The following is a 16,055-nucleotide window of genomic DNA, read 5'->3' as shown; positions in this document are numbered from 1 at the left end:
TGTGTGTGTAAAGGTGAGAGACTGAGTGTGTGTGAAAGGGTGTATGCTTGTAAGGGTAAGTGAATGAGTGTGTGAATTAGTGTGTAGTGTACTGTATGTGTATAAGTGTGTGTGTGTGTGTAAGGATGAGTGACTAAGTGGTGTGTGTGTGTGTGTGTGTCTAGGGTAAGTGAATGTGTGTGTGTGTGTGTGTGTGTGTGTGTGTGTGTGGTGTGTGTGTGTGTGTGTGTGTGTGTGTGTGTGTGTGTGTGGCAGATGTGTGTGTTTCTGCAGGAATGTGATATATGGTTGTCATGTGTATATGGATGTCGTCATGCAGGAATGTTGAGAATGTTGGGCTGTGACTCATACTGAGAGTGCATACCAGCAGGAAGTTGAGCTGTGACTCATACTGAGAGTGCATACCAGCAGGAAGTTGATTTGTGACTCATACTGATTGTGCATACCAGCAGGAAGTTCAGCTGTGACTCATACTGAGAGTGCATACCAGCAGGAAGTTGACAGAAACACTTCCTGTCATGTGACCCTGCAGGGGTGGGTTTGAACATAGATATCATATATAAAGGCTAGATGTCTTACGGTGGAGTCTAGAATGTCCTCACAGGTCGGGCATCTTGCTTCAGGGAAGCTTTCTGGCAGGATCAGTGGTACCTGAGGTAAGGTCAGTGATACTCACAATCACTTATACTCTTATTTTGCTGAAATCTTGAAGGATTTACAAATGGTTTGGTTTCTTACAAACGTATTTACGTGGTTATCATTCTGTATACTTTTTGGATATTTTTTAGAAAATAACATAAATATGCAGTGTCATAACTACATCTCTCATGTTTATAACAAACCAAACAGTTTAAAAATCGGTTGAAAATTGAGCAAGTTATGGTTATTTAAAAAGTATATTTACCACTACAACACAATGTTATGGGTGAGCGCGCTGCCCTGCTGCAAGATGGCCGCCATGTGCGGACATTCGACTCCATCGGCCAGAAACGCGGGCGACACATCTAGCCTTTATATATGATATCTATGGGTTTGCAGACAGAGATGCCTACTTACCATTCATAAAGATTCACCAGTTCACTAGAGTTCAAATTAATTCACCAGTTCACTTCAGTTCATATTCATTCACCAGTTCACTTAAGTTCATATATTTATTTAGATTCACCAGTTCACTTGAGTTCATATTCATTCACCTGTTAACTTCAGTTCATATAGATTCACCAGTTCACTTGAGTTCATATAGATTCACCAGTTCACTTGAGTTCAAATAGATTCACCAGTTCACTTGAGTTTCTTTAGATTCACCAGTTCACCTGAGATCATATAGATTCACCAATTCACTAGAGTTCGTATAGATTCACCAGTTCACTTGAGTTCCTTTAGATTCACCAGCAGAGATGGGCAGTATTTCAATTACTTGTATTTGAAATACTAGTTAATTTACTTTTGAGTATTTTGTCATTTGTATTTGATAGGGCTGATAAAAAATCGAATGTAATTTGTAACAAAATACTTTAGAGTGGAGTAATTCTGTATTTAAAATACTCAAAATACTTTCTCCAGTGTTTAGGCAGAAGGAGATTTTTGTTCTGTCGGATTCTACCACTAGACCATCTGATCTGCCTCTGAATGTCCTTGTCGAATCAGGCGTCAGTCAATTTGCCAAAAGTGGTGCTTCTTATGGCCTGCCCCTTTTTGGGGCCAAAAGGAAATCGCCCCAGATCTCTCTCATTGACTCTAATGTTAAATCCATTTTTTTTACAAAATAGGGCTGTGGTCGAAAACTTTGATAGCTGTCTTGATCATTGTCAATTTATCTTCATTAGTACACCGACTAAAAGGAGGTTCTTTCAAAGAGCGAATCGAGTTGTTGCACTGAACGTTAGCCATCTTGACAGAATGTGACTTGATCAAAGCCGTATTACTTCCTTATTACGCAATTACGTATGACGAAAGCACGGTGGGGAAAGCCCTCCCGGAAGCCATAGAGATTGCAATGAGAGCCCTGTTTTGTGAAAACATGAAAGTCACACAGCTGCTGCCTGCAGAAATATAAACAGTATACGAAATCAATCAAGTTGTTGTCTTTTAATAGCTTTGCTAAGTTACACTGACATTCTGTGACTGTTCTTCCTTTTTTAAGGGGTTCACCAGAGCTTTGTGTACATTATATAGCCCCGTAGCCAGGGCCCATAGCAGGGCTGGACTGGGGAAATTTTTCAGGCCGGGCATTTTTAACCAAGAGCAGGCCACCACCAAGTATTGACGGGGAAAAATGTAAGCGCGCTGTGTGACAGCGTGGGTTTTTTCCACAACTGCTTTTGACATGCGTACCCCTTAAGCCTTTTTGTCACACCATGAGTACCCCTTCACTCATGCAGTGACTATGCTGCACACATTCGTTAATTTATCCACATACCCCCTGCAGTTTGCTTGCGCACCTCAGGTGGTATGTACCACTTACCCCTTGTTGGGAATCACTGCCTTAAACGATCAATGTGCACTAGTAGACACAAACATTTTAACACTATGAGAAGCATTATGAAAAGTTCTCCCAAAATACTGTTATGTAGGCTTATCAAAAGTATGATCTATTGACCGTAGGTCACATTACTTTTTAGACATGTCATTTCTTTCAACCTTGTTACTTAAATTTAAGTAAAGGAATTATATTAAAAAATATTAATTAACTTAATCTGATCCACTATGATTGTTTCAAGTCAGCGAATTATTTTACCTCATCACAAAAGCAGCCTTTTCATCAGATCGCTCTTCTCGGCTACCCTGTCAATGATGACATCTGTACAGTGGCGTAACGTGGTTACGACGGGCCCCGGTGCACGGTATTTTGACGGCCCTATAGTTACTTTGGTGTTCCCTATTACGCTAAATAAAGGTGTTTGTAATCGATATGATTGTGACAGGTGTGTACACAAAGAACGAAATCTAGTTTAACTCGTTAGAAATGGTCAGAAAGTAGCCTAGATAGCACTGTTTGCGATAACCCTGATCTTAAAAATGACAGACGTCCCACATAACGTAATTAACTAATTTATTAAGAGGAACAGCAAATATATTAGGGATGTGCATCTCATCACTGAGGAAGATGCGATACACATCTCGATGCACTGCCAACGATCCGATACATTAAAGATACATAAAAGCAGCTACTAATGCGATACGATACGATTCACCCCTATTGCGATGCAGTACGATTCGACACAATGCGATTCAACAAGGTGCGATACAAAATAATGCAATTTTATATTATTCATAATGATTCATTTATGTGTCATACAACAAATCATTAAAAAGGTATCTGACAAAATATAACATGTATATGTACGTGTGTAAGTGTTCTCTAAATGTCATTTTTTTTTTTTTTAACTGTAGGCCTACCAAGCAGTCACAACACAGTTTGCTTCATCCTAAACATGTGGATCAAATGCCTCACGCAATCAATTTAACTTATTTGCCCTATTTTAAGGTTTTTCTTTAGGTTTTGAGTTGATCCACATGATCAGGATGAAGAAAAAAGTATAATGGAGACTAGCTGCTAGATTTCCTTTTCCAATTTCAGGAAGGCAAAGGTAAATTCAAGTAACAAATAGAGAGTTTAGCTACGGTATATGGAGTATATTCTTACCTCTTCCTCCATCATCACCTCTGCTATTATCTTTAAAAATACCATGTCCTTGGTGCCGTGGTCTTCCAAGAAAGCCAGGTCTTTGAAACGTGGTTCAAGCGCCAGTGTTGTGTCTGAACGCGTTCATTGAATGAAAGTTCATTAACTCGTTCATAATTTGGGTAAAAGTGAACTGAACGTAGGGTATTACTGCCTGATTAACGATACTGTGAGCGTGTTTATTCTGGTGTCTGAGAACTGCACGTTCACTCTTTTTAATTTCGTTCAATAAGGTGCTAGATTTCTAGAGACTTCCATGCGAAAAACACCGTTAGTAATAGTCGCTTATCCCACTGTCTATTCCTGTGAGAGCCCCGAAGTTGTGTAGAGGCCGAGAGCGGTATTGCAGACAGATAGTGATTTTAGAAAAGTTATAGACTTCACGAGAAGTGGCCATTAACAGCAGTGGAGATGAGAGCGCGTTTAAGAAACAGTAAGAGAGGTGGAATCTATCTAAATATAAAATGATTGGTCTTGTATTGAGATTATACCGATACAAAAATGTTAGAACCGATGCATCGCGATTCAACTCACATTATATCCGGTCCACACTTTTTTGATCCGGGCCATCGTATCGTGAACTTTTATGCCGGTGCATCGTGGCGAACCGGTGAATCTTCCCATCCCTAAAATATATATTAACAATATTTACAAGAAGAAGTTTCAATAGGATTTTTAAATTGTGTATACAAGCAACGCAGACACGATGAAACTAACTAAATTATTAAACACAGACACACACGTTCTGTTTTCCATCCTCCTGGCCATGGTGCGGTCACGGATGGCCCGACACCTCTCACACACAAAGTCCTCTTGCTCTTTGAAAGTAGACAGGACAGTGACAAATGTATTAGAAACATGGATAGCGACACGCTCCGACTCGCGGTAACGTAAACACAGGGTCAAAGTGTGCTAAAGCGTTCTTAAAACACGGATGACAAGCGACACACCTGCTTTACCCACATCTGAAAAACACATAATAAAACGGGTGCTCCACTGCGACTTGTTAAAGGGGGCATGGCAGCCCATCAAATACCCTTGTACAGTACAAGTTGTACTACTCACCTATTTGAATGGCATTCAATGAGCCTTGTGTGCTAGCAGGAGGGTCGTAGCACTAGCAGACTCCACGGACTGGCGAACGTTTGTTGAAAAATAAAAATAATCTAATTCAGGTAGCTTTGCCACCTTCTCCTGCAGCTCTTCTCTCTCTTGCCTTTTCTTACTGCTACTTTTGTGTTTATAAGACATTTTCAACAGACTCGTGTAGCCTTCACAATAGGGTATAGCAGTCTTGCTCCTTTGCTATTGACAGTTAGCAGCCTTAATGTCGCTCTGTTACCTTTCTCGCAAGACGAATAGTTAAATGATCTGGTCCATTAACAATGTTAAACATGTTACCCAGAAATCCCCATTGCAAATCTGAAATTCTGAATGACAAAATACCAAAGAATATAACGTATTTGTTTCATTGAATCGTTTTTCTTTATTGTTTCTTCAGTGTATGTAGGTTAATCATGTGCTGTTGTTCTAAATTGCTACTATTTTTTTTGCAAAAATAATACCCACCATGACGAAGATACGTACAGTATTATAGGAGTATAAATAGTTGTCGAGACAACAAACTCCTTAACTAAAGAGGTTAGCGCTGAAAACTTTAGCTAGAGTACTTGAAGGCCAGGGCCCGCGGGCAGATCCGCCTGTTTAACTTGAATTGACGTTAATGTGGCCTGCATTGAAGTTAACGTGGCCTGCTACGTTAGACGAGAGTTTGGCATGAATAAAAAAAATAATAAAAGGCTTTAGGCCACCGGGCAAATGCCCGCTATGCCCTATGCCCAGTCCAGCGGTGGCCCATAGACATATTCATGTCAATCTAAATAGTCTGAATAGCCATGTCGCATTGCCAAAAATACTGATGTATACCTATATTCAGCGAAAAAATTAGACTGACAGGTGTAATAGGCGGAATATGTGTGCGGGGGGAGGGGCGTGGTGGCGGCGGTTACAAACATGAAAAAAAGGATACGGGACTCAAATGTTTGGGAACCACTGCCTTACACCACTGACAAGGGCCTGTCATAAGAGGCTGCACCTGGGCCCGTGGTTACTACCTGAATGTTCCAAATTGTGACAAAACTGAAAATTCAGAAAAAGTATTTCCTGTATTTTAAAAATACAAAATACATGTATTGTATTTTGTTACATTTTCTGGCAAAAGTATTTTGTACTTTATTTTGATACATTTATTTGAGTGGTATTTTGTAATTTGTATCAAAATACATTTTGATGTATTTTTGCCCATCTCTGTTCACCAGTTCACTTCAGTTCATATAGATTTATTTAGATTCACTAGAGTTCGTATAGATTTACCAGTTCACTTCAGTTCCTATAGATTTATTTAGTTTCACTTGAGTTCGTTTAGATTCACCAGTTCACTTGAGTTCATACAATTCACCAGTTCACTTCAGTTCATATAGATTTATTTAGATTCACTAGAGTTCGTATAGATTTACCAGTTCACTTCAGTTCCTATAGATTTATTTAGTTTCACTTGAGTTTGTTTAGATTCACCAGTTCACTTGAGTTCATACAATTCACCAGTTCACTTCAGTTTATTTAGATTCACCAGTTCACTTCAGTTCATATAGATTCACCAGTTCACTTCAGTTCATAAAGATTTATTTAGATTCACCAGTTCACTTCAGTTTGTTTAGATTCACCAGTTCACTCCAGTTCATACTTCAGTTCATATACATTTATTTAGATTCACTAGTTTCACCAGTTCACTTCAGTTCATATACATTTATTTAGATTTACCAGTTTACTTCAGTTCATATAAATTCACTAGTTCACTTGAGTTCATATAGATGTATTTTGATTCACCAGTTCACTTCAGTTTGTTTAGATTCACCAGGCCACTTGAGTTCATATACATTTATTTAGATTCACCAGTTTACTTGAGTTCAAATATATTTATTTAGATTCACCAGTTCACTGGAGTTCAAATAGATTTATTTAGATTCACCAGTTCACTTTAGTTTGTTTAGATTCACCAGTTCACTTCAGTTCATATACAGTGCCACTTGAAAGTATGTGAACCCCTTGAGGACTTAAGCGTTTTCTGTTGTTTTACCATGATTTCTCATTTTTTTATCACCAATTTTCCATAGATGAAATGTCAGGTTTATGTTTATCATTTGCATGTACTTGTTTAGAGGAAATTGTTTGAGTAGCTGAAAAACTACATGAAACATGGAATTAGTCCATTTCAAAAGTAAGTGAACCCCAGCTGAATTAATAAAGTCAAGCAGGTAACAGATTCAGTGAAACTTATTTGGGTGAATAATTAGTCAATTGAGCAAACCGATCATCTGAGACATCCTTAGGGAAAGGTTTGGGCCATACAGATTAAAAGAGAGAGGATACCAACCAAACTACTGTAGTGCCAAGGTGTACCCACACAGATCAACAATGCCGAGAGGAAACGAGATATCCGAGAACATCAGGAAGAAGGTACTGACAGCCCATCAGTCTTGGGAAAGCTATAAGACCATCTCCAAAAGATTCCAGCTCCATCCATCCATCCAAGACAAATCATTTTGAAATGGAGGGTATTCAACATGACCGCATCTCTGCCTAGAAGTGGACGCCCATCAAGACCATCACCAAGAAGCACTAGAAGAAGAATAAATCAGGTAAAAGTCGACCCACACATCACCTCTAAAGAGTTTCGGACCTCTCTGGCAGCATCTGGGGTAAATGTACATGGGTCTACAATCAGACGAAAATTGTTGGTTTTGATCGTGACAAAATAATTCTATCTCGGACTCATCTGTTTAAAGAAGGGACTTCCAGAAGGCCTTTGGTTTATCCAAGTGCTCTCGGGCAAAGTTGAAACGGGCAGTTTTGTTCTTTCTTGAGAGCAGAGGCTTCCTTCTAGCAACCCGATCATGAATGTCATGTCTATTCAATTTTCGTCTGATTGTAGACCCATGTACATGATTTATTCTTCTTCTGGTGCTTCTTGGTGATGGTCTTGATGGGCGTCCACTTCTAGGCAGAGATGCGGTCATGTTGAATGCCCTCCATTTCTAAATTATTTGTCTTGGATGGATGGATGGAGCTGGAATCTTTTGGAGATGGTCTTATAGCTTTCCCAAGACTGATGGGCTGTCAGAACCTTCTTCCTGATGTTCTCGGATATCTCGTTTCCTTTTGGCATTGTTGATCTGTGTGGGTACACCTTGGCACTACAGTAGTTTGGTTGGTTTCCTCCCTCTTTTAATCTGTGTTGCCCAAACCTTTCCCTAAGGATGTCTCAGATGATCGGTTTGCTTAATTGACTAATTAAGCACCCAAATAAGTTTCACTGAATCTGTTACCTGCTTGACTTTACAAATTTAGCTGGGGGTTCACTTACTTTTGAAATGGACTAATTCCATGTTTCATGTAGTCTTTTGGCTACTCAAACAATTCCCTCTAAAAAAAGTACATGCAAATGATAAACATAAACCTGACATTCCTTCTATGGAAAATTGGTGATGAAAAAAATGAAAAATCATGGTAAAACAACAGAAAACTCCTAAGTGGTCAAGGGGTTCACATACTTTAAAGTGGCACTGTATATTCATCAGTTCACTCGAGTTCAAAAAGGATCACCAATTCACTTGAGTTCATATTCATTCACCAGTTCACTGGAGTTCATATAGATTTATTTAGATTCACCAGTTCACTTCAGTTTGTATAGATTCACCAGTTCACTTCAGTTCATATAGATTTATTTAGATTCACCAGTTCACTTAAGTTCATATACATTCACCAGTTCACTTCAGTTCATTTAGATTCACCAGTTCACTTGAGTTTGTTCAGATTCACCAGTTCACTTGAGTTCATATAGATTCACCAGTTCACTTGAGTTCAAATAGATTCACCAGTGTTGGGTGCACAAGGCTAACAATAAAGGGCTCCGTATAACCCAGCAGAAGGGCTACCGTGGCACAAGTAGCAAACAATGTCAGTTATGTTACGGGATATATGCAACACACACTGCAACACACACAGAAACACACACACACTGCAACACACTCATACACACACCCACATTCTCACACTCACCCATGGGCACACACACTTGGACTGGACCTTGGTGAAAGAAGGTCGCTGGTCTCATGGGTCCAGTGTTCTCTCTCCTAAAGTGATCGGCGGGTACGTGTGCACCACGTGTCCAAGGCCGTGCTGGCACCAGGAAGAGCTGAGTGTTGCTGTTGTTTTGATCATTGTGACTCCTCTTCAGTAGTGTAATTGTGCTGTGTCATGACTCCTTGTCAGAAGTGTAATTGTGCTGTGTAATGACTCCTCTTCAGTAGTGCTGTGTCATGACTCCTCTTCAGTAGTGTAATTGTGCTGTGTCATGACTCCTCTTCAGTACTGTAATTGTGCTGTGTCATGACTCCTCTTCAGTAGTGTAATAGTGCTGTGTCATGACTCCTCTTCAGTAGTGTAATTGTGCTGTGTCATGACTCCTCTTCAGTAGTGCTGTGTCATGGCTCCTTTTCAGTAGTGCTGTGTCATGACTCCTCTTCAGTAGTGTAATTGTGCTGTGTCATGACTCCTCTTCAGTAGTGCTGTGTCATGGCTCCTTTTCAGTTGTGCTGTGTCATGACTCCTCTTCAGTAGTGTAATTGTGCTGTGTCATGACTCCTCTTCAGTAGTGCTGTGTCATGACTCCTCTTCAGTAGTGCTGTGTCATGACTCCTCTTCAGTAGTGTAATTGTGCTGTGTCATGACTTCAGTAGTGTAATTGTGCTGTGTCATGACTCATCTTCAATAGTGTAATTGTGCTGTGTCATGACTCCTCTTCAGTAGTGCTGTGTCATGACTCCTCTTCAGTAGTGTAATTGTGCTGTGTCATGGTTTAGGGAGCAGTCCAACTCTGAGCTCTTCCGCTCCAGCTGCTCGTGGGAGAAGTTCTACTGGACCAAAGAAGCCCAGTACTGGTATCTACGGCGGCTCTCCGCACGCACCCACTGCAACATCATTAAGGTAGGGGGGGCTCTAGAGCATGTCTAAATCTCACTCTGTGTGACTCTGTGTGTGTGTGTGTGTGTGTGTGTGTGTGTGTGTGTGGAACGGAAACAAAATGTTTGTCAATCAACGAATTATAAGGTCATTGTATTGTTGGTGTTAATATGGAAATTATGAAATGTAATTCAAAGTGTCTGGATAGAGAGCTAAGTTCCGGTATTCAATAAGAGGAGGAGCGCACGATGCGAGTCGCCTCACCTGGTGAATGAGACGCGCATTGCATGCGATCTGAGGCGTAGAGCACGAAGCGGGCCGCTCGAGGCGCATTGCGCATTGCCTAATAAACGTGGTTGACACGGCGCACATAGCCTAGGCTACTATAAACGTGGTTGAGACTCTTATTAAAGCTCTTACTCTTTCTCACAGACAAAACAAATAGCTACACGGTCAAGCAATGTCATTTATTTTTTAAAGAGACAAAACAAATAGCTACACGGTCAAGCAATGTCATTTATTTCTTTAAGAGGAGGAGCGCACGATGCGAGTCGCCTCACCTGGTGAATGAGACGCGCATTGCATGCGATCTGAGGCGTAGCGCACGAAGCGGGCCGATCGAGGCGCATTGCGCATTGCCTAATAAACGTGGTTGACACGGCGCACATAGCCTAGGCTACTATAAACGTGGTTGAGACTCTTATTAAAGCTCTTACTCTTTCTCACAGACAAAACAAATAGCTACACGGTCAAGCAATGTCATTTATTTTTTTAAAGAGACAAAACAAATAGCTACACGGTCAAGCATTGTCATTTATTTCTTTAAAGAGACAAATCAAATAGCTATATGGTCAAGCATTGTCATTTATTTCCACGGAAAAAACGAAAACGAATCCAACTTACATTACCACTGCACACTGACAACCTTACAGATAATGTATATAAGTTGTACTAGCATTTGTATTTAAAGTTTACAATTTAATCTACCAAATAACTCACCGTTAAACAATACAACTCCCACAAGTTGACAATGATAACATGACGCAAATGTTGCGCGCGCACATGTGATTGACAACACTGGCGCACACAGGGGGTTGTGGTCAGCTTTACACATGAACTTCCCCAAAAATCAAGAGGTCAAAAAATTAGATTAGATTAGATTCAACTTTATTGTCATTGCACAGAGTGCAAGTACTGAGACAACGGGTTCTTACCAGAAGTACAGATAGCAAGAGTTCAGAGTAGGTTATTCTATATTCTATAGTGGTAATATAAAATAAATAGATGGGATGTACCCATAGGCGGAGCCACGGGTGTTCCAAAGGGTTCCGGGAACACCCAGTTTCATAGCTGGAACACCCCCCCAAAAAATTGCCGTCACCTGGCAACCGATTGTAAACGCAAGCTACGCTAGTGCGACATAGCCACGGCTTGAGGGCCAACAGGACTCAGGTTCTAGAATCGAAGATGTTCTCCCCTCAACAAGCAGGCCCACGACACCACCAAGTGAGCCCACAGCTACCCACACCATCTGAGAAGATTATGCAGCTAACGCTGCTGTAGATGAACCCAATACAGCTAGCTTGGGGATCCCAGATCTCTCTTCTGTAGACGAGCCTGCATGCCAGCCCAATCTGCAAGCTTTCCCTGTCACCAAAGCGGTCAGTGGAAAGAAAAGGAATTTTTCTACCAAGTGGTACAGTTGGTTGGAGTACAGTATTAAATTAGATGCAGTGTTTTGTCAGTCATGCCGTCACTTCAGCAGAAACGACAAGGCGGACTGGTTCACAAACACAGGAATGAGAGACCGGGGGCATCTCAGTCAGACCTGTATACACCACGAATTAAGTAAAGCTCAGTTGCAGCGCAAATATAGCAGCAAATACGTTACATTCTTAACCCAGCAGCGGTGTTGTTCAGATACTGATTAAATGGGTTTGTTAACCATGCGTAATAGTATGCGTAATAGTATGGCTCCATGTGTTCTTCATCTCTGGGCACTGCGTCCCTTTATGTTTTGCAGCGGTTGCATTTGTTCTCTGTTAAAATACATGGTTAATGTATTATTTTGGAGTTAATAAATTTAAAAAAAAAAACAGGAACACCAGTATTTTCTTGGGAACACCTAGTATTTTTTTTCTGGCTACGCCACTGGATGTACCTATACAGTACAGATATGACAGTACAAGATATATGGGGTATGAGCAGTAGTAACATTGGCAGCAATAGTTGGTCATTAGTGCAGATATGATATAGGTAGATGCAAAGGGCTGATGCAGGAGTAAGTACATGTGAAGGTAGCAATAGAAGTTATGAATGAGGTAAGAGGCATGATAAGATATACAGTGGTGGCCAAAATTATTAGAACACCTGACAGATCTGAGAATAATTACCTTTTTTTGCCTCCAAAACATGATTTAATTTCATAATGTTCATGAAACATGCAGATGGCTGTTCTGAGCACAACAAATATCAGATGAAGTGAGTCCTACTGTTTTTATCCACATTTATTATTTAATATGTGGTACGCCCACCTTTTGCAGCAATTACAGCAGCACATCTCTCTGGCATAGAGTCAATATATTTCTTGAGAACTTCAACACAAATGTTATCCCATGCCTTCTGCAACTCAAGCCAAAGGCTTTCCTTGGAATTTCCAATAGATCTGTCGAGTTTATTTTCCAACTTGCCCCGAATTTGCTTGATGGGTTTGAAGTCCAGACTTTGAGAGGGCCGGTCCATCATTTTCAATGTTCCAGCAGATTCCTTGTCGCCAGTAGATCCGGCAATAGTTAAAATAATGTTTAGGGTCATTGTCCTCTTGGAAAATAAATCCAGGCTCAATAAGATGTCTCCAAGAAGGAACTCTGTGCCTCACCAGAATGTTGTGGTATACTTTTGTATCCATGATGCCATCAATTTAGCCAAAGTCACCTGTTCCTGAGGCTTAAATTGCACCTCACACTATAATACTACCCCCTCCTTGTAAACTGTTGGCAAGAGACACTAATTTTTATATCTCTCCCCCTCACTTCGTGGAACATCCACGCTTTGCTTGTTGCCAAACTATTCAAACCTGGACTCATCAGTACACAACACTTAAACCAATCTTTCTTTGTCCATTTCTTGTGTTCTTTTGCAAAATTCAGGCGTTACACTCAATTGTTCTCTTTCAGTAATGTTTCTTTGCTGCTATTCTGCCAAAAAAACCTTCTTCTCCCAGTTTTCGACGGACAGTTCTTGAAGACACTGTTGCACCATTAGTCATTGTGATGTTGATCTTGTAAAGTCTTTTTTAAGAAATAAATCACATTGAAATAAAGTGCATTGTGAATTTTATTTTTCTTTCGAGCTTTAATAAGAGTCAACCACGTTTATTAGGCAATGTGCGCACGCAATGCGCCTCGAGCGACTCTCTTCGTGCGCTACGCCTCAGATCGCATGCAATGCGCGTCTCATTCACCAAGTGAGTCGACTCGCATCGTGCGCTCCTCCTCTCATTGAATACTAGTTCTTACCTGGGATAGAAGTCGCTGCAAAGACTCCAAACTTTCCCTGTCAGACTTGGGTTCACCTATTTGTTAAAAAAATCTAATCATTAAATTCAGAATAAATAGTCCAACATTTACATAGGTAAATATCTGGTGTGTTAAGCAACATACTTCTTCGCTACCCTCCTCACAAGACCAGCTCACCCGGAAAATTCTGGAACTTCCCAATGACTGGTCCACGTTTGGTCTAGGGCATGACCACCAAAATGTACCCAGCGGTCTGTAGATTGGGGGGGGGGCTGCATGAATGGGAAACTAATGCAAAACCTTTGTGTTCAATCCCAGCCATTATAGGGATGGCTATATGGTCAGTTTCATATGTTTCCTCTTACAATTGCGTGTGTGTGATGAATGGATGTTAGTGCGACAGGGAGTCATTTTGTTTTTTTGACGTGCTATCGTAATATCGTAGTGACGAGTTCCAGCACATAAATGGTCAAATGAAGTCGGAATGACTTGTGGGATACTCTTTTTCTGTAATACCTGAGTTGCCGAGATGGGACGTCGAGAGGGCGTGTCGTTACCAAAAATGGCAAGGCATCATAAGATTCCAAGGATTTTTTTATTTAATGTGTGTCGTGTGTGTGTGTGTGTCATAAAAAGACATTAAGATTTAGTTGATGAACTTGATTGCGGAACCCCTGTTAGCGGCTGATTGTCTTGCATTAAATGTATGTACCGTAATTCCCGGACTATAAGCCGCTACTTTTTTCTCACGCGTTGAACCTCGCGGCTTATACAATGACGCGGCTTATTTATGGATTTTTCCCACTTTCACAAGCTTAATGCCTGAGGGGAGGCAAACAGTAACTCTGCCTAAATGAGGGGGGCGTGCGAGAGCCTGAAACTGGACTTTAAATCGAAACGTGAATGTTAAATAATGGAAGAGCAATGCCGGTGTTGTACCCGATTCAGCACCCCCGTCAGAATATGCACCCCCTTGACGCACCACTCACTTGCCTAAACAAACGCAGGGGAAAATACTATACTACGATTTCATTATTTGTGAAAGAGATGGAAGAGAAGAACACAAGTGATTACAGTCTTTAGAACTGTTCTAAAGAGTACAGACAACCGATGTTTTTCTATGCAACCCTTGACGCACCACTCGCTTGATCGGAAAGGAAAGCAGTTCGCCTAAATAAACGCATGGAAAAATACTATACTACGATTTCATTATTTGTGAAAGAGATGGAAGAGAAGAACACAAGTGATTACAGTCTTTAGAACTGTTCTAAAGAGTACAAACAACCGATGTTTTTCTTCCAAAAACCTCGGATAGCGAACGCAAAAGAACACCTTTTTGTTCTGTGGAAATATATAGCCTACCCCAGCCATGACTACAAAATGAATTAATGTAATTATGAATTAGCAAGTTGAATGTATTTGACACGGTGTTTCACAAGACTAAATAACGAAATGCAGTTTAGTATCTAACAGGAAGTGCAAATAAGCAGAAAGTGCAGAATATGTGCATATGAATGGCAGTGGTATATACATAATGGGATAGTATAAGATACAGTATGATACTGTACTCTGCTTACTCATACTAGTCCCATGTCTGTACTCTGAAAAGCATTTGATGATCGGATGAACAGAATTCTTTTAAAGGGGGGGTGCATATCACGACAGGCCAATTTCATACCATGCAGAATAAGCACCCCCTGTTCAAGTCTGCTAGGAAGGTGGCACATGCATGAAACTCACTCTGCCTACTCATACTAGTCCCATGTCTGTACTCTGAAAAGCATTTGATGTTGGGGTCAACAGAATTCTTTTAAAGGGGGGGTGCATATCACGACAGGCCTATTTTCACACCAGTCAGAATAAGCACCCCCTGTTCAATTCTACTAGGAAGGTGGCACATGCATGAAACTCACTCTGCTTACTCATACTAGTCCCTTGGCTGTACTCAGAAAAGCATTTGATGTTGGAGTCAACAGAATTCTTTTAAAGGGGGGAGTGCATATCACGACAGGCCTATTTTCACACCGGTCAGAATAAGCACCCCCCCCCCCCCCCCCCCCCCCCCCCCTTTAAAAGAATTCTGTTGACTCCAACATCAAATGCTTTTCAGAGTACAGACATGGGACTAGTATGAGTAAGCAGAGTGAGTTTCATGCATGTGACACCTTCCTAGTAGAATTGAACATGGGGTGCTTATTCTGACTGGTGTGAAAATAGGCCTGTCGTGATATGCACCCCCTCCTTTAAAATAATTCTGTTGATCCGATCATCAAATGCTTTTCAGAGTACAGACATGGGACTAGTATGAGTAAGCACAGTGAGTTTCATGCATGTGACACCTTCCTAGTAGAATTGAACAGGGGGGTGCTTATTCTGACTGGTGTGAAAATAGGCCTGTCGTGATATGCACCCCCTCCTTTAAAATAATTCTGTTGATCCGATCATCAAATGCTTTTCAGAGTACAGACATGGGACTAGTATGAGTAAGCAGAGTACTGTATCATACTGTATCTTATACTATCTCATTATGTATATACCACTGCCATTCATATGCACATATTCTGCACTTTCTGCTTATTTGCACTTCCTGTTAGATACTAAACTGCATTTCGTTATTTAGTCTTGTGAAACACCGTGTCAAATTCATTCAACTTGCTCATTCAACATTACATTAATTCATTTTGTAGTCATGGCTGGGGTAGGCTATATATTTCCACAGAACAAAAAGGTGTTCTTTTGCGTTCGCTATTATCCGAGGCTTTTGGAAGAAAAACATCGGTTGTTTGTACTCTTTAGAACAGTTCTAAAGACTGTAAGCACTTGTGTTCTTC

Source organism: Sprattus sprattus (assembly GCF_963457725.1).
Source record: "Sprattus sprattus genome assembly, chromosome: 3".
Classification (NCBI taxonomy): Eukaryota; Metazoa; Chordata; class Actinopteri; order Clupeiformes; family Clupeidae; genus Sprattus; species Sprattus sprattus.
The sequence above is the reverse complement of the archived record's forward strand: the minus strand, read 5'-3'. Positions refer to the sequence as shown.